This window comes from Amblyomma maculatum, chromosome 2 (genome assembly GCF_055883805.1).
Source record: "Amblyomma maculatum isolate TAMU_Amacu chromosome 2, ASM5588380v1, whole genome shotgun sequence".
Lineage (NCBI taxonomy): Eukaryota > Metazoa > Arthropoda > Arachnida > Ixodida > Ixodidae > Amblyomma > Amblyomma maculatum.
The window spans coordinates 155,209,221-155,234,084 of NC_139345.1; positions in this window are offsets into that span (position 1 = coordinate 155,209,221).

Sequence of the window (24,864 nt, forward strand, 5' to 3'; positions counted from 1 at the left end):
TCCGGATGCGTGCCCTCGCCAGCTGTCGCGCTTCTTCTGCGCGTTGAGTGAACTCCTCGGCGCCAACTTCGAGGACACGGCCGTCGTGGGGCAACATGGCTTCGAGCATTGTCGAAACTTCGCGACCATACAATAAGGAGAACGGCGTCATTTGCGTTGTTTCCTGTTGCGCCGTATTGTACGCAAAAGTGACGTACGGCAGGACGTTATCCTACGACCGATGTTCAACATCCACGTACATGGACATCATGTCGGCGAGAGTTTTGTTCAGACGTTCTGTTAAGCCATTAGTTTGTGGATGGTAGGCGGTTGACCTGCGATGGGTAGTGCCGCTTAGTTGCATGACAAATTCAAGTAGCTTGGCAGTGAAAGCAGTGCCTCGGTCCGTTATTATAACTGTCGGGACGCCGTGCCTCAGGACGATGCGTTCGATGAAAAATTTCGCTGCCTCGATTGCTGTACCGCGCTGGAGAGCCTTCGTTTCAGCGTAACGCGTGAGGTATTCTGTAGCGACAATTATCCACCTGTTGCCCGAATCAGAAAATGTAAAAGGACCTAACAGATCCATGCCAACTTGTTCGAATGGGTATCTTGGCACTTGAACAGGATGCAGTAAACCGGCCGGTTTCACAGGCGGTGTTTTCCGTCGCTGGCAATCATGGCATGTCCTCACGTAATGTCGTACTGCGGTCGCAAGGTTTGGCCAGTAATAACTCTCTTTAATTCGGGCCAGAGTTCGAGCATACCCCAGGTGACCCGCGGTGGGCTCGTCATGACATGCCTGTAAGATTTCTTCGTGAAGAGACTCTGGTACTAAGAGGAGGTAATCTCTTCCCGTCGGAGCGAAGTTGATCTTGTATAAAACATTGTTTCGCATGCAAAACAATGAATGCGTTCTGGCGAAGAGACGGGGAACTTTTGTAGAGCGCGCTTCCAGAAAATTGATAAGTGGTGCGAGAGCCGGGTCGTCACGTTGCTGCTGCGAAACAGTGAGCGCGTCGACGGCTGCGATAAGGGGGAAGTCTGGTTCTTCGTCTTCCCGCGCAGCCTCGACAGGTGAACGGGACAAGCAGTCGGCGTCGTCGTGCTGACATCCAGACTTATACACGATGGTCATGTCGAACTCTTGTAGCCGTAAACTCCATCGTGCAAGGCGTCCGGAGGGGTCTCGCAAGTTCGTTAACCAGCACAAAGAGTGATGGTCACTCACAACCCGGAAGTGCCGGCCATAAAGATAGGGTCGAAATTTCATCACCGCCCATACAACAGCCAGACATTCTTTTTCGGTGGTGGAATAGTTCGATTCGGCACGGGACAAAGTCCGGCTGGCGTATGCGATAACTCGCTCGGCACCGTCTTGCCACTGGACGAGTACAGCGCCTAGACCCACGTTGCTGGCATCTGTGTGGACCAGAGTCTCGGCATTCGCATCGAAATGGGCAAGCACAGGTGTTGTCTGCAAGCGGTGCCGTAACTCGTCGAATGCCTTTTGCTGTTCGTCCGTCCAGGTGAAGGTGACATCATCCCGGGTGAGACGTGTCAACGGAGCGGCAATGCGCGAAAAGTTTTCAATAAACCTGCGGTAATAGGCGCAGAGGCCCAAGAAACGCCGAACTGTCTTCTTGTTACATGAAGTAGGGAATTTGTTGACGGCTGTTGTTTTAGCGGGATCGGGACGAACTCCTCGATGGCTGACGACGTGGCCCAAGAACAGGAGCTCTTCATAGCAAAAGTGACACTTTTGTGGTTTTAACGTGAGGCCGGCAGATCTGATAGCCCGTAGCACAGCGGAGAGACGTTGGAGGTGTTCCTCGAACGTTGGTGAAAACACAACAACGTCGTCCAGGTAGACTAGACACATCTGCCATTTAAGACCAGATAGAACTGCGTCCATCATTCGCTGGAATGTCGCTGGAGCGGAGCACAATCCGAAAGGTAGGACTTTGAATTCATAAAGTCCGTCGGGCGTGACAAACGCTGTCTTCTCGCGATCACGTTCATCAACTTCGATCTGCCAGTAACCGCTCTTAAGATCAAGCGATGAAAAGTAGCGCGCGTGGCGCAACCGGTCTAATGAGTCATCAATGCGTGGCAGCGGGTAGACGTCTTTTTTGTGACTTGATTGAGCTTACGGTAGTCCACACAGAACCTTAAACTTCCGTCTTTCTTCTTAACGAGGACAACAGGCGAAGCCCAGGGACTCCTCGATGGTTGTATGACAACGTCATTTAACATCTCGTCTACCTGTTGAGCAATGACTTCGCGTTCCCGCGGTGACACTCGGTAGGGGTTCTGTCGGACTGGTCGAGTGCGGTCGTCGGTTATTAAGCGGTGCTTGGTCAAGGGCGTCTGTTTAACCGCGGAGGCGGATGAGAAACAGTCTTGAAACTGAAAGGGTAGCCCGACGAGTCTGTCCTTCTCTGCCGGTGATAGAGCGGGATTCACATCATGGTCGAAGTTGGGCGTTTGGCTTGCAGACGTGTTGGTCTCAATAACAAAGAAGTCGTGGGCTGCTTCTGCGACACCTTCAAAGTAGGCTACCGTGGTGCCTTTAGCGATGCGTTGCCGTTCGTTCCCGAAGTTCGTAATCAGCACGTGAGCTAGACCATTAGTCAGATGAACTATAACGCGTGCAACACAGACTCCATGATGTAACAGAAGCTCTGTGTTCTGTTCGGCGACGCCGGCAGCACAGGACTGGTCGTCGCACCTGACTGTGACGAGAGCAGACGAACGTGGCGGCATAGATACATCCGCGTCAACGATGCGTAAAGGTGCGTGGCGTCGTTCGGAGTCAGCGGTTGTCGTTGCAGGCGTCGAAAACGTGACAGTACGGCGAGGAACATTAATAATGGCCCCATGCTCACGTAAAGAGTCCATGCCGAGTATGAGGTCCTTGCAGCAGTGCGGCAGGATAACAAAAACGGCTACAAAGGCTGACTCGGCGATGGTTACTCGGGCAGTGCATCGTCCGATCGGCGTCATAAGGTGCCCGCCAGCAGTACGAATTTGCTGCCCCAGCCATTCAGTTTTAACCTTGGAGAGCCGATCTGCGAAATTCTTGCTTATTATTGAAAAGTCTGCTCCGGTATCTACCAAAGTGGTTACTGCGTGTCCGTCGACGAGAACGGAAAGGTCGGCGCTAACAACGTGATCGGCTTGAGGTTGACTGGGAGTTTCGGGTTCATGGGGTGGCGGAGGCATCGTAGTCACAGCATCGGGCTGAGTCGTCACGGGAGGGTCTTCGGGACATTGATTCCGTTCGTCAGCAACCTGCCCCCCTGATGTCGCCGCCTTCAGTTTCCCCGGTATGGGCTTGGTGACCGGCGCCTCGGCACATGATTAAACTCACGGCGGCCGGGTGACGAGTAGCGCACGGGAGAAGACTGTGTACTGTCGCTCGAAGAGGTTGCACGGGTTACCAGATATTCTGCGATTTTGGAGGGCGTTCGCCGACCCGGGGACGCGGGGAATCACGAGCAAAACCCCGAAGACCGAGTTCCCGGTATGGACAACGACGGTACAAGTGGCCGGGTTCTCCGCAGTGGTAGCACAGCGGCCGTTGGCGAGGAGTGCGCCAGACGTCTGCCTTCCGAACCGGTTGCTGCATGAGGGGGCTCTGCTGGGATGGCGGCTGGTAGAACACTGGCTGAGGAGCGGACGACTGCATGACGAGGCTCTGCTGGGATGGCGGCTGGTAGGACGGTTGGTAGAACGGTGGTTGCAAAGTGGGCGGCGGCTGTGCTTCGAAACCAAGCTGTTGCGCAGGAGGCACTGCAGGCCGACGAAGAGCCGCTGTGTAGTTCATAGAACGTGGCTCCGACAGTGACTCAGGCGGTGACAATGTCTGACGTATTTCTTCCCGCACGGCTTCGGTGACAGCCACGGCAGTCGGGTTAGGCGATCCAAGATTGAACTTGAGGAGCTCCTCGCGAACTACCTCGCGGATCAGCTCACGCAGAGAGTGATCATCAGTGGACCTGTTCAATGTGGCCACACTGCTAAAGGGCTGACCACAGGCAGACTCCGTGCGCCGGTATCTTTGCTGCAGGGCTCGCTCAATGAGGGTAGCTTCATTGATGAAGTCCGTGACGGTTTGAGGTGGACTCCGAACCAGACCAGCGAAGAGGGGTTCTTTTACGCCCTGCATCAGGTGGCGCAACTTCGCTGATTCCGCCATGTCGGGATCAGCCCGTCGGCAAAGACGCGTCACGTCCTCGGCGAACATGGCCACACTTTCGTTAGGTAGTTGCGTACGAGCTTCTAGGAGGCGGCGTGCGCGATCACGGCGGTCGTGGTTGGCAAAGGTTTCCCGCAGCTGCTGGCGAAAGGAATCCCAGTTTTGAAGACTGGCCTCCCTATTCTCATACCAGGTTTTAGCACAGTCTTCAAGCGCGAAATACACGTTGCGCAGCTTCTGAGCCGGGTTCCACTGATTAAATTGCGCCGCTCGCTCGAACTGGTCAATCCAGTCGTCGACATCTTCCCCAGTACCGCCATGGAAACTGGGGGGCGTACGAGGCTGCTGAAGCAGCAACTGATGCTGACTTGCCTGGGCCATTGCAGGAGTCTCTAACTGCTGGTCAGCTGGCGTCGGTTCAGGTAGAGGAGCGAATTCCGGCGCCAGACCCCGGAGGCGACGGCTGCAGCGATGAACGGGTGTAGATACGAGCGGAAGCCGGTTGGGACTCGATGAGCGGCTGCGAGAGGCCCGAGACATGTAGTTCAAGGCCTCACCTCCACCAGTGTCACGTAGCCGTTTAGGCCCGTAACCAGAAGGTTGGGTTTTAATGGGGGGTTGAGCTAGCAGGCGCAGAAGAACAGGGTCGGAGCACCGAGAGACGGCAGCTAACTTCAGCTTCTTCTCAAACGCCACGGGGCACTTCTTCGAGTCCGTGCACGAGACTCTCGATGAGCAGCCGCCTAGCGGCTGCTGTTGCTGTTGTTAAAAAGTGGAGAATGTTGTGTATGCTATGCGTTTTATGAAGCAGCTGTACTGGCTCAAAAGCTCATTTTAATTTGAAATTTTCACTGTGTTACTCTGGTTGAAAGAGGGTGTGGTTCATTGCTCCTATCGCGTGCGTAATGGCGTACATGTGCAGCATGTGTGGAGCAGTTAGTAAACCTTTGTTTATGTTCTTAAGACATGCATTACTGCACAAAAAGGAGCCACCGTCATATTCGATGCCCTTTCAATGACTACCGCAGGGCATTTCTGGAAATGAGGTTCTGAAAGTGCGATATATTTAGGTTAGGCTTATGTGAAAGTAAGGCGGTGGCGCTAATAACTTGCTGGAAGGTCTTGCTTATAGAAACATTAGTATGTGTATACGACTTGCCAAGATGTGAAATTCTTATTGAGTCACCTCAATGAGTACCTCACTGAAGGGAAGAAATATACATGATCTTTTGCTGGTTGTTCACTAATGTTTACAAACAAGGCAACATCTTTCTGCCATATTTATCCGACAAAGGCATGCTTTCTGACAATCTGTAATCGACCCCTCAACAGAAAGGTATTTTACAAAATGATCTGGAAAGGGTAGCTTACGCTGCTGGCTTGAAAATCTGAGGAAGAGCCACCACCCAGAACTGAATGAAAGACATGAGTAATGTGTGAAGATGTCAAGTACCAGGATTGTTTTTTTACTCAACTTTCAGATGCTTTTGAATGTTTCTCTATCGGAATGGCTCGAAGAAAATGGGTAATCTGAGCCCTGTATGAATTTTGTGGCACCTGAACATGAAGGTGCATTTGTTCTCATTTACCTCTATCAAGGCGATTAAGACATGTACAGACTTGCTGAGGGAAGTTTTAAATTTCCGGTTCTATCTGGTACAAGGATGCTTGTGCATGGAAAGTTCGGATATGAATTGTATTTGTATATAAACACGTATTGCATTCTTGACCGCTACCTTATTGTAATGGTGAGAACTAAGCACAGTCATCACAGTGGTGTTGTTCTTTGCTAAAATCTGATGACAACTTTATGATTGCAACATACAGAGTTATTGTATTTGATGAGGTGCTAAAAGGCATCAAAATCTTAGTAATGCATGATTCTATGCAGTAATATAGTATCGCCTGATTTAGCTTCTGGGCTCTGTATGCTGTGCATATGTCTCAATAATTGAGAAAATCTATGCAACCTTAATATACTTGTTATACCTGGGTATAGGTACTTCCATATATTTGTTGCATTGCACACTTTTTATTTTTCATGCTATAGTGCTCCAAAGCATATTCTGTGAGTAGTTATGCTGCAAAACGCTAGAGAGTGGTACGAATTTATTTTGGTGTTCACAAATGCATCAATAGTACTTTTTATGAGAACCCAGAAATTTCTTGATAAACATAACAAGCTAACAAGTTTCTAATAAAACAGTTATACCTTCCCGCGTGGTTTAAAGACACTCATCGCTTTCCGATTTAACATGGTAAAGTAATTATGCCAAAGACAACAAAACCACTCCTATTAGCTCAGTGCTTTGCCTGAGGCATGGGGGTTATATTCAGCAATTTTTATTACCATAAGCAGACTTGTGGCAAGAGAGTAAATTTCCCTGGGTGGAGCCATAGGGCTACAGAATAAAGTTATGCAGCGTTTAGAGAAATACTGTCGTTGAACAAAACTTTGTCCTAGTCCTTGGATATTTTTGGCAGCTGTTCAACAAGTACTAGTTTGTGAAGATGAGTTACGAGAGGTGCGGTTATGACATCAGCTGCTGCCTCTAAATACTGTGCAGAGGTTACCTTACGTCTCATGTGATAACTTCGAAAGAGAATAAAAGCACAACGGCTTCATATACAGTGCGTTGGTTAGCTGGTGTAATCACCTTTGTATTATGTCAGCCATGAGTATCCCTTTTTTGGCAAAGGCGGTATATATATCCAGTTCACAAGCTTTCCTCTATAGCGTACCAGATATAAGGAAAATAAATAGGAATTTTGGGGCAGGAGTTTACTTAAGTTAGCCAATATAATGAATATTTGACATGAAAGAATTATTGCAGGATTCTGCATCGTGTGATGGATATTTCTTATTACCTGTGTTTATTTTTCGCCACTGATTTCTGTGCATCACTGAAAGATGAACTTTCTTGTTCTTATTGCTTTTCCTAGGCAAACATTCAATCCTTTCCTTAAGGCATGCATATCCTGGACAGATATTATAATACTAGTGCCAAGTGGCATCTGAATATATTACGATTCAGCCGATATATTTCTGTTTCAGTGCCATTAGAATTTCACTCTTCTGCGTGCTGAAATTATTATTGTTAGGCATGGCTGCTGTAGCGGCATGTTTCGTATTGGTGATAATGTTGCCAAGGATCAGGAAAGCCCTCTTATATTGGAACTATCGACACTTCTAACATCTAACTTTGAAATTGCATGGTAATAGCCAAATAGCAATCTGATATACGAAACACTAATCTATGCTCTTGTTCCTTTTATATAAGGTATTTGCTGCAATTAACATTGAAAAAAGCATGGAGACACAACAAATGTCAAGAAAGCGTATTCTTTGTCCCCAAAAGTGTGTGACTGTCTTGACAAATGCCCTCCAGTATACAAATTATGAATTAAAAATAAAATGAATAACATGGAAGCTGACACTATTGGCGTGAAATTACCTGTAAGTAATTTCCTACTTAGAGTTCTCTGCTAAGCTCAGTTTACTGTAGGTTGGCTGCTATTTTACACAACTATAATTTGCACAAAACTTGGACTTTTATGGGCTATGTTCCCGCCTAAACCTATGCACTACTTAGTTTAGGAGGAAACAAACCCATAAGAAGGTCACAGCAAAACATTTTTTTTTTAAATTCTAGAGAGCAATTTGGACCACTAAAGTGCGATGAGGCGATGAGGCGAAAGCCATTATTGCGCGGGTATTCTTGCGAAAGTAGAAATACACCCGGAGATAAGATTGAGAACGAAAGTGGACATACAGAGGAATATAAGGAGCGCCTTGGTAGTCCCTCCACTTCCTAAATATATGCATCCGGAATTTAATAAAGAAACGAATGGAGAAGCGAGCTCAGGCCTTAAATCTAGTGTTCCGAAACATGGATGACAGTGAGTCAGCCTACGTTGATGCTTCCGGAGGCACAATCGGGGCCGCAGTGGCTTCGACCGTAAACGGCCGAGGAATGATATTTTCCGCTGCGGCTATCTGGGGATGCAATATAGAGGCGGCGGCGATTTAGCTTGCGCAGGAACAAAAGCAAAATTTATCATAAGCGATAGTAAGACTGCCATTCAAATGTTTTGAAAATGCAGGATCTCGCCAGAGGCGGCAAATATTTTAGCCAACATTAACTGAACAGGAAAATTCGGAAAATCTGGGCACCCTCGCATGCTACCGTCCGTGGCAAAAAGGAAGCCTATGAGCTAGCTCAAGCACTGTACTTCCGGGCAGCTTCGGACCCCCCGACGACCGGGGTAACCAGGAGCGGTTGCTAACTTATATGAAAATAATCAACCGTTATCGATTGGCACGTAGGCTGATACCCCCACCACACCCAAACTTGAATAACAAAAAGGTGCTGCATGGAGGCGCTTGTAAACTAATACGCTCATGAATCCGGTCTTGGCCTACCATGTGTACCCCGAGACGAGAGACCATGACAGATGTGATTGCGGGGCGAGAGGGACCCTCGAACAGATATTATGGTGGTGCGCGCACTCTCCCGGGGTGGGAAAAAATATGCTTAGTAGAGAGAACTGAATGACCCTGCTCGTACCCCCGTACCCCCTACTACGGCACCTCTATCTCCCTCTCTTCTTTTCCTCCCACCTTCCTGCCTTCCTTTACTGCCTGGTACATGTGTCCGCGGAGAATTGTGATAGCTACTGCACCCTTTCTATCCTGTAAATCAAATTCAAATGTCGCTGATGCCTGCTGTACTAATGCCGCCTAGACATCTGGGTTTGCTTCTCTTTTCTGTGCAGTGCGGTGGTCGCGGAAGAGACGAATGAATGGCGCCGCATAGACGCATGGATTGAACTCTCAGTGGGCTCACCTTCGTATATGCATGGATGGATGGTTGGACAACAACTTTTAATTTGGCAATAAATGTAGTTCCTGACTCCCCACATCCGCCAGGCAGGCCTAGGGTACAGAAGCTGGAGTCTCCGAGACTAAACGCTATCAAAGAGAATTTGTCTCTGCTGCTTCAGCACCCAGGCGGACGGCTTTAAGGCGAAAGCCTTTAGTGGCTCAGGCTGTCATGGACAAAGTGTCCACATTCACTTCCCCGCCCGCCTTGCTTTATCCTTACTCGACCTTCGGCGGGCAACACAGCCCTTCTCTTGCCTTTATGCACTATACTCGGACCAGACTTCGTAGCCTCAGAAAGCATCGCATGCAGGTGGCCGCACCAGGCCCACCTTATACGCGAAAAACCCAACTCACCCGCAGTCAAGAAATCTTTTCGAATAAGCTAATCGCCCGTGCAGCTTACACGCCACATATTATGGCCCGCTGGCGTCAGTATACAGAGGAAATGATTACGTGCCCCCCTGTACGACTCTAACGCGCGACGGCATATCTCATCTACTCTGGGATTGCCCTGCTTTTTCTACTGGACGCTCCGCGATCAAACCTTATTGCCTGAACTACCGTTCCCTTCTAGAAACTGATGCTGACACACAGATGATATTTGCCTGGTATGGCTCGATTAGTGGCCTGGTTAGAGCAATATGGTTTGTGTGACGACCTAAATAATGAAGATTCTGTCTACTCCCTTGTAACCCCAATCCATGGCCATGAGCCTTCCCATTCAATAAAGGACATTCAATCAATCAATCAAAGTGTGTCCCTCGTTTGCGGCATTCTGACTGGCCGAGGCGGGATGCGTCCCGGCTATGGCACTAAGCGAGATACTCTAAGAGGCACACTACTTTTTTTGCTGCCGAGCGGGGTCTTCGCTCCGCAGCAGGGCTTCCCAGCTCTCTCTGCTATTGATATATTCCTCGACTCCAGGGGAGTCAACGCATTTTCATTTAATGTGGTCGAGGTACCCCTCTTCTCACATGCCTCCCAAATATCAGCTTTATCTTCCCCTGATCGGACCTGAAAGGCCCATACTGGGTTAACAAAGTTTCCAGCTCGCAGTCGCCACCATGCGGGCGCTTCTCTCTTACATATTATTGATATGTAAGGTGGTGGCAGTTGTTTTTCATCTATAATTCTCAACTATTTCAGAGTGTTCGCGCGCAATTATCTAGGTTTTGGCAATTTGGCGGTTCTACGGTTACCCGGAATTAGATAGCTAGGACTAACTCATGTGACGCTTCATTGCCAGGAATTGGTGCATCCGCGGGGGTCTATATTAGGCTGACTTTGTGGGTCAACTCTTTGCTGGCCAGGATCCTCGCTGCTTCAGGAGAGTTCTGCCTTTCCTGAAATTCCAGATAGCAGTTTTACTATCGCTGAGATCAAATTTTGCTTCCGTTCCAAAGCGAGCGCTATAGCGACTTCTTCAACCGTCTTTATATTGCGGCTGCGAATAGTCGCTGTCGACTTGGGGGGCTCCTAGTCCGTTGACTACTGATGCGACCGCCGTGACTGACTTCCCACTAGCCGCGTCCACGTAGGCAACCTCTTCAGGATTCATTTTCTGGAAGCATTTTATTTATTTATTTATTTATTTATTTATTTATTTATTTATTTATTTATTTATTTATTTATTTATTTATTTATTTATTTATTTATTTATTTATTTATTTCATATACTGTCAATCCCCATTGGGATTTTTACAGGATGGGCATATAATTGAACAATGACTACAATAATGGCGATACAACGGTTACAAATACATGAATATAGAAAACAAACAGTTAGCAGGTGATAAACAATGTCATACACTGCATATCTAGGTAATAATGCAGTTAAACAAGGTAAATAATGCAGTAATACAATAGCTTTCATGTAGAGTATTGTGATTGGCTTGTTATATTTGGTTCGAAGTGGTTTGCGTGTTGTGTAGTAGTTCTTCTAGAAGGGTCACAAATTTCGGCAATGATGTGCTGTTAGTGATGTCTGGATCCAAACTGTTACATTCGGTAGTTGCACGTGGAAAACACGAATATCTAAAACACCCGGTATGGAAAGAGCATTCTTTGAGAGTTTGTGGGTGTTTATGGCGGGAAGGTCTGCATTTATCTAAGGATATATACAGCGAGCTATCTATGTTTAGTGCATTGTGTAATAACTGGTGGAGTAATTTTAGTCGTGCAAGTTTGGCGCGGTTTTGTAAAGTAAGAATAGAGGCATTTTTAAGCAATTGGGATGGCGAATCAGTGATCCTATATTTGTTAATTATAAATCAAGCTGCCTTTCGCTGTACTCCTTCAATTTTGGTAATAAGCTGCTGTGTATAAGGAAACGAAATTATTTTACCGTATTCGCGAACTGGTCGTATAAATGTATTATATGCTAATAGTTTAGTTTCTGGCGGTGCTTCACGAAGTCGTCTTCCCAACAAGAACAATCGTTTCAAAGCAGAAGATACCATTCTCTTGATATGTGTTTCCCATCTTAAGTCATGTGAGAGGATTAAACCTAGGTACTTATGTTGATTAACTCTTGTCAGTGGTATGTTATTCATGCTGTACGTGAAATCAGACATTTGTTTTTTATGTGTTAGCGGTTCGGCTCTCTTATCCCTCCTCTCAGTATTATTCTCCGAATTCATATTCCTCGAGTGGGGGTATCACTATTTTCTCCCTACATTTAGGAAGGATGTTAATTCCACGATGCAGCTCGCGGTCAGTCTGCAAGCCTCCCCTCTGCATTGTTGGATTGTTAGAACGTTTATTTGAGGCCTGCAGTAGAACGCGCGCTCGCGCGCGCGCGCTCCGGATGGGGCCTACGTCGTCCTCTGGGCACTGGCCACGCGGCCTGGATCCCCGCTCGCGGTTGCCGGCTCGCTGATTCCCTGCCGGGCCAGCGCCTTGATGGCCTGCTGGACAGCCCAGAGTTGTTTCTTTTGATCTGCAAGACGACTCTGCCCGTGATGGTGCTGCTATTTCTCTCTAGCTGAGACATGAGACTGCCGCGTGACTAACAAGAAACAAAAATACGGTGTTTGTTGTGATGCACCGCCGTTTGCAAGCCGAGTGGTTGAGCTTTTCATGAGGCTCGCCAACGATGGTGCATCACAACAAATGCCGTATTTTTTGTTCTGGATATTCAGGCGGCAGTCACGTTAAAACATTTTAAATATTACGGTCTAGCGCACACAGCCGCCTGTGATATCTGCGCTACATGGCCTTTGTCGCACATACAGAAAACAAAAAACAAAATGCATCGCCATCCGGCCCCGTCGCACATAAAGCAAACACGCACCGAAGAAATCCTCACTGCAGCTATCAATGGGGAGTTACAAGCTTGGTGCAAACTCCAGTGGGTACTTTTCATCATGCACATTTCCTTTTGATGCATACATACCTGTAGTAGCTATTTCTGCCACTCGGAGCATATGACGCACTTGACACTTTTGCATGACGCACAGTTTTTGCTTTTTTTTTTACCTTAGAGGCTGCCTGCGGTCTCGCCAAAGCATTCGAATTTTGTTCCTGCTTTGTACGCAATCAGTCGCACTTCGTTAGGGAGCTTGAAAGTCGTCGTCTTCGTCCAACCGTCTGCAACGGCAAGGAAATCGCCCGGCACAAATGAGATTACTGGGGTGTTCATGCTCGTTCGCATGCGGAATGCAGTGCTCTGGACACAGAACAGCGTTGGTTCCTCACCGACATGCGCATCCGATATCTAATGCGCATGTGTGACCAAGTCGTTGATCCCCCGAAATCGCGGAGGAGGCAGAAAGGTTGTGGATCCTTTCACAACGGAATGACCAATCTGTGTGCACCGAGAACTTTTTCCCCACTGCGACCACATCCGTTCTGGGTGCAGAAATCGGCTACAGCGTTGAATTGACAGAAAAATGCCGTGCGTTTCCTGCAGGCTTCTGTGTTGCATTCCAACTGGGACAAGTGAGGGGGTGCAGATAAGTTCCTCTCTGCCAAGCTTCGTAGATTAAATCATATAGCTGTACGCTTGTAGACGACGCGAGGAGGAAGTGACGCTCATTGCATCATGCCGGCGCCGCGGTGACCGAACACATTGTAAGTTTGTCAATTTCCTCATCTTTTTTATCTTTAGGCTTGGAAGCCCCGCTAGGAAAGCTTACATTTTTTTTTCGGTCACTGCTGAGGCACCGTCGTTTGCTGCCGAAATTGGCCAGGTGCCGGGAGCTTGAGCGCCTTCTTTCGTCGTTGTGTATGGAACCGGAGCGACCTCTGGTGCTGGACCCACACACACACACATATGTACGTATTTCAAGTTTTTTTTCACATAATGTGCAAGCTTGCGAAAGTAGGATAAGGATAGTATGTGTTATTACAGAGGCACAAATTACAGAAATAAAAATAAGACGGGCAGCGAATCCAGTGTCGTTGACGGCACGGACAGTAGCCTTTAAAGGTGAAGCTTCATTTTCCTCTATTTTTTACTGAAGCGAGTGATGGGCGTGCCAGAAGCCACTATATGGCTATACTTATTCAAAGCAACCACGTCTCGGAATGTGCTGATCTGTAATTTATACGAGTTTTTGACATTTGTTACTAAAACAATCCAGCAGTTGATAGGATCAAAAAGCCACAGTATACCACCAGATTGATTATCACATAAAAAACTTGTCCTAAATGTTATTTTTCAGGGATATTGCGTCTCATATGTTGGCACTAAATAAAGCGCCAATTGCCTGTCGCGTTTGCGGCACCGCTGTTCCTTTCCTGAAAAGAACGTTTGAGGTGCTAAAGACGTATGAAGAAGAGTTTTCTTTTGTTGCATATCCCATTTGTAATGAAAAACATTTACAACGCCCCAGCACTGACCGAATTTACAGACGTGCTTTGCAATAGTCCCTCTAATGCACATGTGTTCGACTGCTGCTTCGCAAATTGACAACATCAATAACATTTCGCTTTCAAAATTATGTATAATATTCAAGACATGTACACATACAATTACCCCATTTCTATTCCAGTCTTCCTGAACACATTATAATAAAGATGCGACATATAATTCTGATCTTTTTGTATCGGCTCATGGTATCAAGCACAAAACATTTGAAACGAATCATCGAAATTTTTTTTTTCTTTCGCGGTAGCAGAATCTTTATATGTTTTTGGCTTGCGTGTGTATTTTAGGATATTTTCAAGACTTTCTTCAGCGATATGCTCAGAACTGTATTTATTATTCTTTAATAATATATTCTCAGTGTAGCTGCGCGCGCCTGTTTGCACAACCTCAAAGTGTATGGATCTGCTTGACAGCGCAGCTTACCCTGGCAACATATTGAACCCAGCGGTGCATGATAAAGCAACGCAAGAAGCGAGACACTAACGATGAATTCGGTCTATTCAAATATTACTTCCCGAACTTACTGAGTATCAAGCTTTGATTCAAGGGACTACAAAAAGCTGCATTAGAAACAAGATGTCAAGCCTAAAAACCTAACGCTTCAGAAACATTGCCGCACTGCATGCATTTCATCTGTGTAGAAAGATGCCTGTACCTTCGAGAAAATCGAAAATGAAATCCACATGTTATGCGTCCTTTTTACCTCCATTGAAATCCACTACTCTGGTGTCATTATTGTAACGTCATCATCCACCTCTAGTCGCTAAAACTGTTAATATCTTAAGCCATGTAGCGGAGCCGCTAAACAAGCATAAATAATTTCTTACGAATTTCAAGTCCTTTGTTAAAATTTTTCTCAGTAGTTCAAGCTGTGACGGCTTAGCATTTAGAAGCGAGATTTTTCAATGGCTCTGAACACAGGTCTTAATTTTGTCAAGAGTACAGCTAATAAAGAATCTTGTTTTAGGCGCCACTTTTTAACCCTGCTGCGCATAATAGCTTCATAATGGTTTAGTATGCAACGTGCGAAGCAGACGGTCGTTCATTTGTCTCAAATTAACATCATGTACAGCTTTGGTGTTTCCATAAAACTGGTACTTCGCACTTAAAGTATTTTACACGTGGATGCTAAGACGAATTGTAGCCAGGAAATAATTAATTTGGCGACTCGCCTTTACCGAAATTTTCCGCAACCTACGCGACAGTGCTTTTTTACTCATTTTTAAGGCGTATAACAGCAACTAGAACAGTAATAATAATATTAATATAATGTTTACTTAGTTCATCAAAAACATGAAGGGGCTCGTGGGTAAAAAACTTCAAGACCGCTTGACAAGAGCCCTCTAGTGGTGCAAAGGCATTCGTGGACACACACAACGCAAATGTATTCTTTATGGCTGTGCAAAACAGAACATTCAAAGCTGTTAACATTCCTGGAAAACAAAGCGGCATAGTTTGTGAATCTTAGCGCCACATAAATCACTCCTATAATTAACAATCCTGCCTACTTCGGATTAAGAAAGGTATGCTTGATCAGGGACAGCTTTTGCATTCAATAATTTATACGACGAGTTACCACCTTCCTATTTACGGTAGCAAGTATTAAGGAAGCCGTTTTTATTTGAAACATGGCTAGGCTGTGAAAAAAGCGGTGGTTTTCTTTTAATTCATGTTTAAATGTGAGACTTAGCCTATAACGGTATAATTTACGGGGAGGTTTTATGTCTGCTCGAATGAACAGATCATCAGTATAAGCTCTAGGGGACATTTTTGTTTTTGCAGGACGAACAGCTTTTCTGTTCGTCCTGTTGAGGTGGTAGTACCCCCCACCACAAAGAAGCAATAACAGAGGTGAGGAAAAAAAAAAGTCGATCACAGGTAAGTTTTTGTGCCAAATGTTAATACTGTTCCACATCTCGACGGAACCGTAGCAGAACTTCACAATGTAGCGCAAAAGAATTCGACATTAATATCCCAGAGAATATTCTGTGAAAAACTGAACACAAAAATTGTAGCACTGGTTACTAGTTATTTTTTTGTGCTGCCGTACATAAGATCTGCGTTTAGATCAACATGTCTTAATTTCGGTTTGAAAATTATGGCTTTAGTTTTATTAGTGTTCACTCCTAAGAGCTTCACATGAAACCATTTCTGAAGTATTTAAAGAGCAGAGTTTGTCATGTGGTGCAGAGTTTGCAGAGATGTGATGGTGGTAAAATTTTATTCTCCAACAGATACAGGAAAGCGTCACCTATATTCGCCTCCACGGCGGCCTGGAGTCCTTGGGCCCGCGTGGCATGTTCGGTCAGTCGGATTAGACCTTGCTCATTTTTAAGGTGTGAGCTTAACAGTAGTTGTATCAAAATTCGTGTTTTTTGTTTTCATTCATATTTTCAATTTCTGGACACGTTCGTACATATGTACTAGATCCGCTTTGTCCTAAACCGTTCGCACCAATCTGAGAACTACCACGGGGACCACTGGCTAAGGGTAGCTGGATTCTGAAAAGTCCTTTGTAAGCACCTCCAGATTCTTTCATGGCTCTTATTAAGTGTTCTATCTGTAGTGTTTTTCTACTCTGTTTAGCTTGTAGTGTTCAGTAATCTATTGCTGACTAGCCTGTTCTTGCTCAAAGTGTACTGAGGGTAAGAGCCTATTCGAAAGGTGAGACCGCGGGCAAATTATGAGCTCCATCATTTTCCTAAAGCTGCGAGTGAGCGGGTGCCCATATTATCCGGATGTTCCTGTCCCTATGGCATGTTGGCAGTATCCTCTTTACGTGTGGAAAGACCCTTTCGTTACAAAAATGCACATTTCAGTCGTCCAACGACTTACAATTGTAGTAGACATTGTCCACGCAAGAGCAATTGCCGCTTTCGTGTCAGCTGAGCTCGTCCTGAGTGAGGCGCTTATCCTTAAGTTTTGTTGATCATCTGTTACTGCTGCAATCATAAGATACCCGTCCTCATACTCGAAGGCGTCACTACCGTGTTCCTTAATATATATTCTGCAGCCTTTCCGAAATTTTCTTTCTTTCCTTGTTATGCTCTGCATGCATGTTCCGTGGCAGCGGGGGGATATTTAGTCGCTTCTTGACTTCAATACGGACGTCCACTTTTTGGTCTCCTTGACTTTTATATCGAATACCTAGTCTTAGCAGTTTGATTTTCCCGTCCCTGAGGACGCCCGACAGTGCTGAAATGAAAAACATATGGTTTAGAGTTTGTTCTAAACGCTGGTAGAGCGGGAAGAAAGTCTCGCCAAGCAGCGGCGTCAAGAGGAGGAGCGACAGAGATTTTGAACCGTGCTCTGGCTTTTTGAAGCATAAGGCTAGTGTGTAGCAATTTTTTACTTCTTTCGCTTATTTGTTTGTTTTTGCAAATAAATATTCCTTCCTGGTCGGGATGGCTTACAGCCCTGCTTGTGAACGATGTGGCGTTGATGAAACGAATAAGCACCTCCTTTGTGATTGCCCTGTTTTTGCAACTGAACGACATATGCTGCGTACTGCATTGGATCGTCTGGACGCTCACCCCTTAACGAAATGGAAGATCTTGGGACCATGGCCACAAAAGTCATCTGCGCTCAAAGCCTACAAGGCACTTTTTTTTCGCTTTTTAAGAGAGACTAGCCTGATTCACAGACTATGACTTTCTCACCTCCTCTCCTCTTCTACCCTCCCTCTTTTATCCTCCATTTGCCTTCCCCAGTGCAGGGTAGCCAACCGGTATTAATTCTTTCTGGCTAAAATCCCTACCTGCCACCCTCCTTTTCTCCTCCTCCTCCTTATTTCTTTGCGCTGTACATCGACTTGCTTTGGCAATTCTAGGTTAGACACTGTTAAACGAAATTCGCTAATAAAATCGAGTTGCCAAACCAAAATATATCCAGCAGGCAAACTAAGAAGACAGGAAAATAAGGAGTAATAATGCACAACTGTGAAAGCAGCAGTGACAACAAAAGAAAACTGATTACGATTGATCTGAGGAATCTTGAATTTTGGCTGTGTTTCGGTACATGTTTTGTTCAGAAATAGTACAGAACGTACACTGATGTTTCGTCTTTTATATTTTCAGTTCGCTGTAGGTGAGGGGTCAGCACGCTGACCCATTCAGCGTTCGCACGAGAGGTCGTGTTGGCCGCAGCGGCCACGTAGTGCTGTAGCTGACGCGCAGCATGCCCCTGTACAGCACGATGTCAACGTCCATCAAAGAAATCCTTATTGTGAAAACTAACTGGAGCCCATCATTACGGCGTCTCTTCGTGCGTTAAATTCTGTAAAACAAACCAAGTCTGCTGTAGACGGCTTTTTCTCGATGACGGTAAGCCGCTCTGCTGGGTGACATTCTGAGGCTTCAGAATCTGTTCCCTTGAGCACCTGTTGTTGATATCATGGCGTAGATTGACAGCTGATTATTCACCGCTAATTATCGCAAAATATCTTACTTAGCATAGGTATCTATGTCGACGAGGCGATCTGATTTGTGTGGTTGTCACAGCGCAAGTAACTAAAAAAGCAATGTAGATCTTCAAACTATTAATTCTGCTTTTGACGTTCTTATCACAAAAGCACTATTCCAATGCTGTAGTGGATTGAATTACCTTGAATTTCCAGATGGAAAGCACACTATTTATAACATCATAATGCCATTGAGCTGTTGAAGAGCTTTATTTAATTTTTTTTTTTCTGGTTTTCTGGGGTCGTGCTTTGCTTTAAAAATTGATCGTTATCTGAGGCAAAAATTATATATGCTCCCACATATATTCGTCCTGTCTTTTTGTGACATCGGTTTATTCTAGGAATATTTAAAAAAGCAAGGCACGCCAAAACGATTTTTTTCCCGATTAGTCATTTTGTCAACCGCAACATATATAAGATGAGGAACAGCCCTGCTAATGATCTATTTATTGCTGCCTGTCTTTCCAATGTGCGTGGATGGCCCTACATTTCTTCGTGAGATGTTTCCTTGGCATGTCGTATTTTCTTTCCTTTTATGTTTTGCTCTGCACCGGATATAACGAGGGTGAGTATATTACGACAACAAATCTCAACGCTTTTTTAAAGCAGATTGGTGTATTTTTCAACCCTAATGAAAAGTAGCAACCGATTTCATAAAACGAAGCCAAGGGGCGAAACCGAAGGGACAGTGGCATTCGATGTAAGGCTGGAGTCTGGATCTATTAAGAGACATTTGTCCTTTACAGCAGAGTGTTATTTGATTTTTATCCTCTGCTCGTGAGAAGTGGCTGACGAATCTCCGCAATACAATTTACTAATTTTCTGAGCAGTCAGTGAAAGATACACAAGCTATTCCGTATAAGTTCATTGAGCAACGATAGAATAACGCAGGGGACGTCATTTTGTGGCTGGTAAGATAAATCCTTTTGTACAGTTATCATGTTAATCTAAGCTCATCAGCAAGATGCAGCAGAGTAAGCGTAAAAGAATGGAATTCTGAACACATTTCCTATGCTTACGGCGGTTAGGACGATAAGCCATTGCAGACCGTATATTTACTTCTGTTGTAACAGGTTTAGCGTTACCACAGAAACTTTCAACAAACATCCTAGCTGATCAGTCATCTGCAAATTGCCTTCTCTTTATTATTCGCTTATGTGTGCACTCGCAAAAAAATTAATAATGGCGAAAAATTGGCGTCTAATAAGCGTAAAATATGTGTTTCATGTCATGCCGGCGATTTGACCTTCAAGTAGCTTCATGATCAAACCTGCAAATTCGAAGCAAAGTAACACCAAGTGGTTCCGTAACCTATGGCTCGCGACCGTGACCTTTGGGCTGGAAGACTGCATTATTTATTACGTCAGAATAAAATAAGCTCAGATTCCCCACGACAACCGTCCCACTTCAGCTTTAGGCTATTGATGAGCTTTTCAAACATTTATGTGTAAAACAGTTTGTCGTGTGACCAAGAAATATTATATACCTTACAAATATATACATGTGTCGTGATTATAGTAACCCTCTTAATAACATCTATTATTAATTATTCCTCAAAGGTTCGGTGGGGATAACACAGCAAGAAATAAAATACAAAGTAAAATGATGGGCAATGATTTATATTGATGGATGACTTTCCTCAATGGCAGATTTTATTAGCTGATGGTGGGCTGTGGCTGCTACTTCGAACGGGAGGTCATTCCAGTCACGGACGGTCTTTAGAAAGAAGGATTCCTGAAATGTGGTTCTATGAGCACGTTGAGGGTATCGTTCAGGTGCTTTGGCGGGAAATGAGATGCGAGCGTCGGATTATATTATTGGCTTCTTGAATATCGTGAAATAATTTATTTATGAAATAAACATAGACGGGCTGCATTTCGACGGGTGCCTAGAACTGCAGTCGCGATTTTAGTCCTGAGATGCTGTTATAATAAGAGCAATCAGATGAAATAAACCGGGCGCCACGATTTAGTATGACTAAGTGGTATTTATTAGGTTAATCTAAATGGGGTCCCAAACAGAGTGAACTTAGTTTAGGTCTGTCTAATGTCTTGTAAGCCAATTATTTGAGACAATTGGGTGCTAACGCAAGGTTTCGACAAAGGTACCTAAGGACACGGATTGTACAGTTTGTTATGCGAGTGATATGGACAGTTCGAGTCAGATCGCTTCAAATATGAACTCCCAAAAACTTGTTATTATCAAATGAATAAATCGCTTAGTTAATACACGGCCGGTCTCTATGGAGAGAGCGCTTCTCTTCTCTTACGGCCTCTCCAATGGGGTCTGTTTCAACCGCCCACCGCGCCTCGGTGGGGTCGCCACCGCCCCACTGCTGCTCCTCCGCTACAGCCGTTCACGCGCAAGGGAAACGCTCGCTCGCTTTTAGCTTCGCCCGCGTCAGTTGCAACTGGCAGGTCCTGACATTTCGCCCCTTATGGTTTATACAAAGCCCGTCATCAACATCGAACATTTATCGTGCACGAGGAATAAAATACAGTCAACAATCCGCTCACGCGCGCGCTCCTTCGTCAGTGCGGCCGTGCACGGTCGAATGAAGCTTCGGGTACACTTCAACATTTTTTACCTCTACGTTTTGTACAAAAATAAATTTACCAGGCTATGCAATCTGCCTTTGAATGTTTAAGAAGGTGTAGCGCAACCTGACGTGAGTGCATGGTGAACTGTTGGGTGGAGATTCTGTCAACCGCTACCGTTTTCATTTAGATCAGAAGAGGCACCGGCAAAAATTCATGGCGCGTCTCAGATTCAGAGTAAATAACAAAAATTTACTCATATAGTAAAAATTTCACTTGTCTAGTGGACTTCGGTTGAAAGACCGAAGATGTATATGTAGTCTCGCGACTACTTTTAATAAATGAAATGGGCATAAACAGTTAGGCAGAATCGAAAAGAGCAGACAACAATAAAAAAAATTTTCTTTCAAAGTTACACATTGCACTATATATTCATCAATTCATCAAAATGCGACCTGCGTCTGGAAAATTCAGGCTCAAAATCTTCCTGCACGGCCTGTGCACATAAGGAGTTGGCCTTTCGGTCTTCTCTGTCACTTTCCTGGTATAATTAATTGAGAAGAAGAATTCTGAGAAATTTTTCAAATATCAAAGAAACGGACCTAATAACATAGCTGTTGTCAATTCCTAATTCTGGCAACTCAGTTTTGAGTTCTGAAATGCTGACTGAATCAGAATCTTAAGTACTTCGAGAACAATTGTGTGTAGTAGGTGCACGGCAGCTTTTTCGAAAAAAAAAAGTTTGTCCAATAGGGCAACAAGATCTGGTTTCGGATAATGCAGTCCACTAGAACATTGTCCTCGTAGAAGAGCGTACTACATGGGGCTGCTGCTTTCGCTAGTTTCAAGAAGAATAGCGCAAGCGTCAGACCCGAAGTTGATTAACTAAACGATATATCCAGCGACATAAGGTGAACCGGAATATGTGACAGTGGAAAATGGGACGGTAGGAGATGCCATCACTTCCTTCCGTGCCTTTTGCTCTCAGATGAAACGTCCGTCTTGACAATGTAGTCATGTAGTCATGTGCCACTAGCTGTTACGGCCCTCGCATATGGCATATGTCATTCCTTTCCGCACATTAACCTTACTTTCCCGAAGAGAGCCTCAATTAGTCGCTGTATAAGGCTTGGAATGAGTCTTCAGTGAGAGTGTCCTTCTTTAACGCTTTATAAGTTTCTTGCATACTTTCGATATAGCAGGTGAACTCATACGTAAGTCACTGCATCGAGTATCACCTTCATCATTTATTGGCCTTTTTTTAGCACTTCGAGCACAAGTGGTGTCATGATTATCAACCATTTTTTGTTTTCATATTAAGCATATTATCATGTAAAAAGTTCATTAAAACAATGCTTATCTGCAAAATTAAAATAATGTTTATAATACCACACATTGCCAAGTATATGAATTGTAATAACACTTAAAACTCAACCCTACAACGTTTACTTTGACTATTATACAAATACTTTATATCATGCAAGCATTTTGCAATTTACGTTACATTTTTATAAAATTATTTTCATCTTCGGTGCAACATGAATGGTTTTCGCATCTAGCGCTGAAAGACGGTTTTGCTGTTGCAGACGAGTTGCTGTCATGTTAGCCTTGAAGAAGCTTCGATGTGATCACTGCTCATTCAGTTTTCTTCTTGTTCCCATTCGTGTACAGGCTTGGGAAAAATTCGGATTAAAATGAACAAAAGTAGCTACCGTGCCGCAATGTATGCCATGCTTGTCGAACGTTTGCTGAACGACAGTGTTTTTTATATCCGTTCACGTGTGGTACGTTGACGACACGCCGCTGCAGCATCTACCTTCTGTGCTCTTTAATTTCAGGGCTGCACTCACCACGAAACTCGCGAGCGACAACTCGAAACCAGGCAAAAACCACCCGCCGCCGCTGAAGCAGACGCGGAGCGAACAGTGAGCAGGTCGCGCCCCTTGCGGTGGAGGAGAGCGTAGCTCAAGGAGAAAAGTTTCCATTGTTCCCGCAGCGATTGAGAAGGCCATAAGAAAGAACGCGCGCCCTCTCCCCCGAGACCGGCCGTGGTTAATATTGGTGTATACAAGTGAACAGAATTTCAGGCGGTGGTGAAAGGAAATGAACGGGATCTTAGAAATATAAGGAGACATAAAATTTGTCACATCACACCAATTCTGCACTTGATCAAGATCATTCTGAAGGTTAATGATATTCGATGGATTTGATATAAGGCGATATATGACACAATCATCAGCTAACAGCGAGATCTTTAAGGAAATGCTAAGTGGAAGATCACTTATATATATTCGAAAAAGAAGGGGGCATAACACTGTGCCATGGGTGACGCCAGCCTTCACGCGTAAAAGGAATAATGATCAGTAACAGTTAGCATGAATGAACTAATGACGGTCAGTTAGATGGCACGGATCCAATCAACTACCAATGGATGGAGATTCAAATGGGATAGTTTGTGAATTATGCGACCATGAGAAACTATGTCGAACACCTTTTCAAAATCTAAGAAGAAAGCATCACATGGTACATAGCGGTCTAAGTACGAGCGTAAGGAGGAAGAGGAGAAAAGGAGGGTGGAAGGCAGTGATGTTAACCAGAAAGAATGAATTCCGGTAGGCTACCCTACACTGGGGAAGAGGAATTGGGAATTAAAGGGAGAGGGTAGAAGAGGATAGGAGGTGCTAAAGTGACAGTCTATCAGTCAGGCTAGTCTCTCTTAAAAAGCGAAGAAGTACCTTGTAGGTTTTGAGCCCAGATGACGTTTGTGGCGATGGTCCCAAGTTCTTCCCTTCCATTAAGTGGTGAGCGTCCAGACTATCCAATGCAGTACGCAGCGTATATCGTTCAGTTGCGAAAACAGGGCGATCACAAAGGAGGTGCACAAACGTTTCATCAACGCCCCATCGTTCACAAGCAGGGCTGTCAGCCATCCCGATTAGGAAGGCGTATTTGTTTGCGAAAGCAACGCCGAACCATAGGCAGCACAGTAACGTTGTATCACGACCTGTTGTATGGTGGGGAATACGCAGGCGCAGTTCGGGGTCCAATGTCTTGATAAAGAGAGCAAGTTGAGTTTCACTTAGCGACCTTTAAAGAAACTGTGCTGGTTAGGATTGAAGAAATTCACAGAGGTAGGAAAAGTGGCAAAGTGGGAGTATAGAAAACGCGCCATAAATTTGCAGCAAACATATTTGAGAGAAATTGGACGATAATTGTACGGGGATTATCAGTTACCTTTTTTACTACAGGGATGACTTTACTAATCCGCCATGCACAAGGTAATGATCCTGTTGTAAGCGATGGCTAGAAAATGACTGACAGAAGTGCGCTGTAGACATTTATCATATTTTGGAGCACTTTGGTATGAATAGCATCAATATCCGAGGTCGAAGCATTGGTGTCTGAGGAAATAATTTTAGTTACGCCCTAGAGTTAAAAACAAATGTTTGTTATAAACGGATAGTCAAAACATGAGATGTCTAGAAGGTTATCAGCAGGTTCATTCGCGATGACAGAAGAAAATATAGAGTAAATTACACCCACAACTCCGGATTCACTAACAGGGTTTCTGGAATCAACACGGAAAGAATTGAAAACAGAAAATTTGCAATACGGCTTAATGGCGATTCCATCGGATCATTTGTACCTGTTCGCGCTGTACCCAAAGGCTCGGTACTGTCACCAACGCTGTTTAATATTGCCCTCATTCCCCTTGCTTGGCGCTTATGTCCCTGAGGTCAGCTTTTTGATCTATGCTGATGATATTACGGTGTGGAGTACACACCAGGACATGTTTACTCAAGCGGCAGCTTTACAGTCAGCCTTGGATATTACTGCTAACTATGTTAAATCTGTCGGCCTAGAGCTTTCCTCGAGCAAAACTATGTTCACGTCGGTCGCCAACCGCTGGGGTCGCCGCAAACTTGCGGCGAC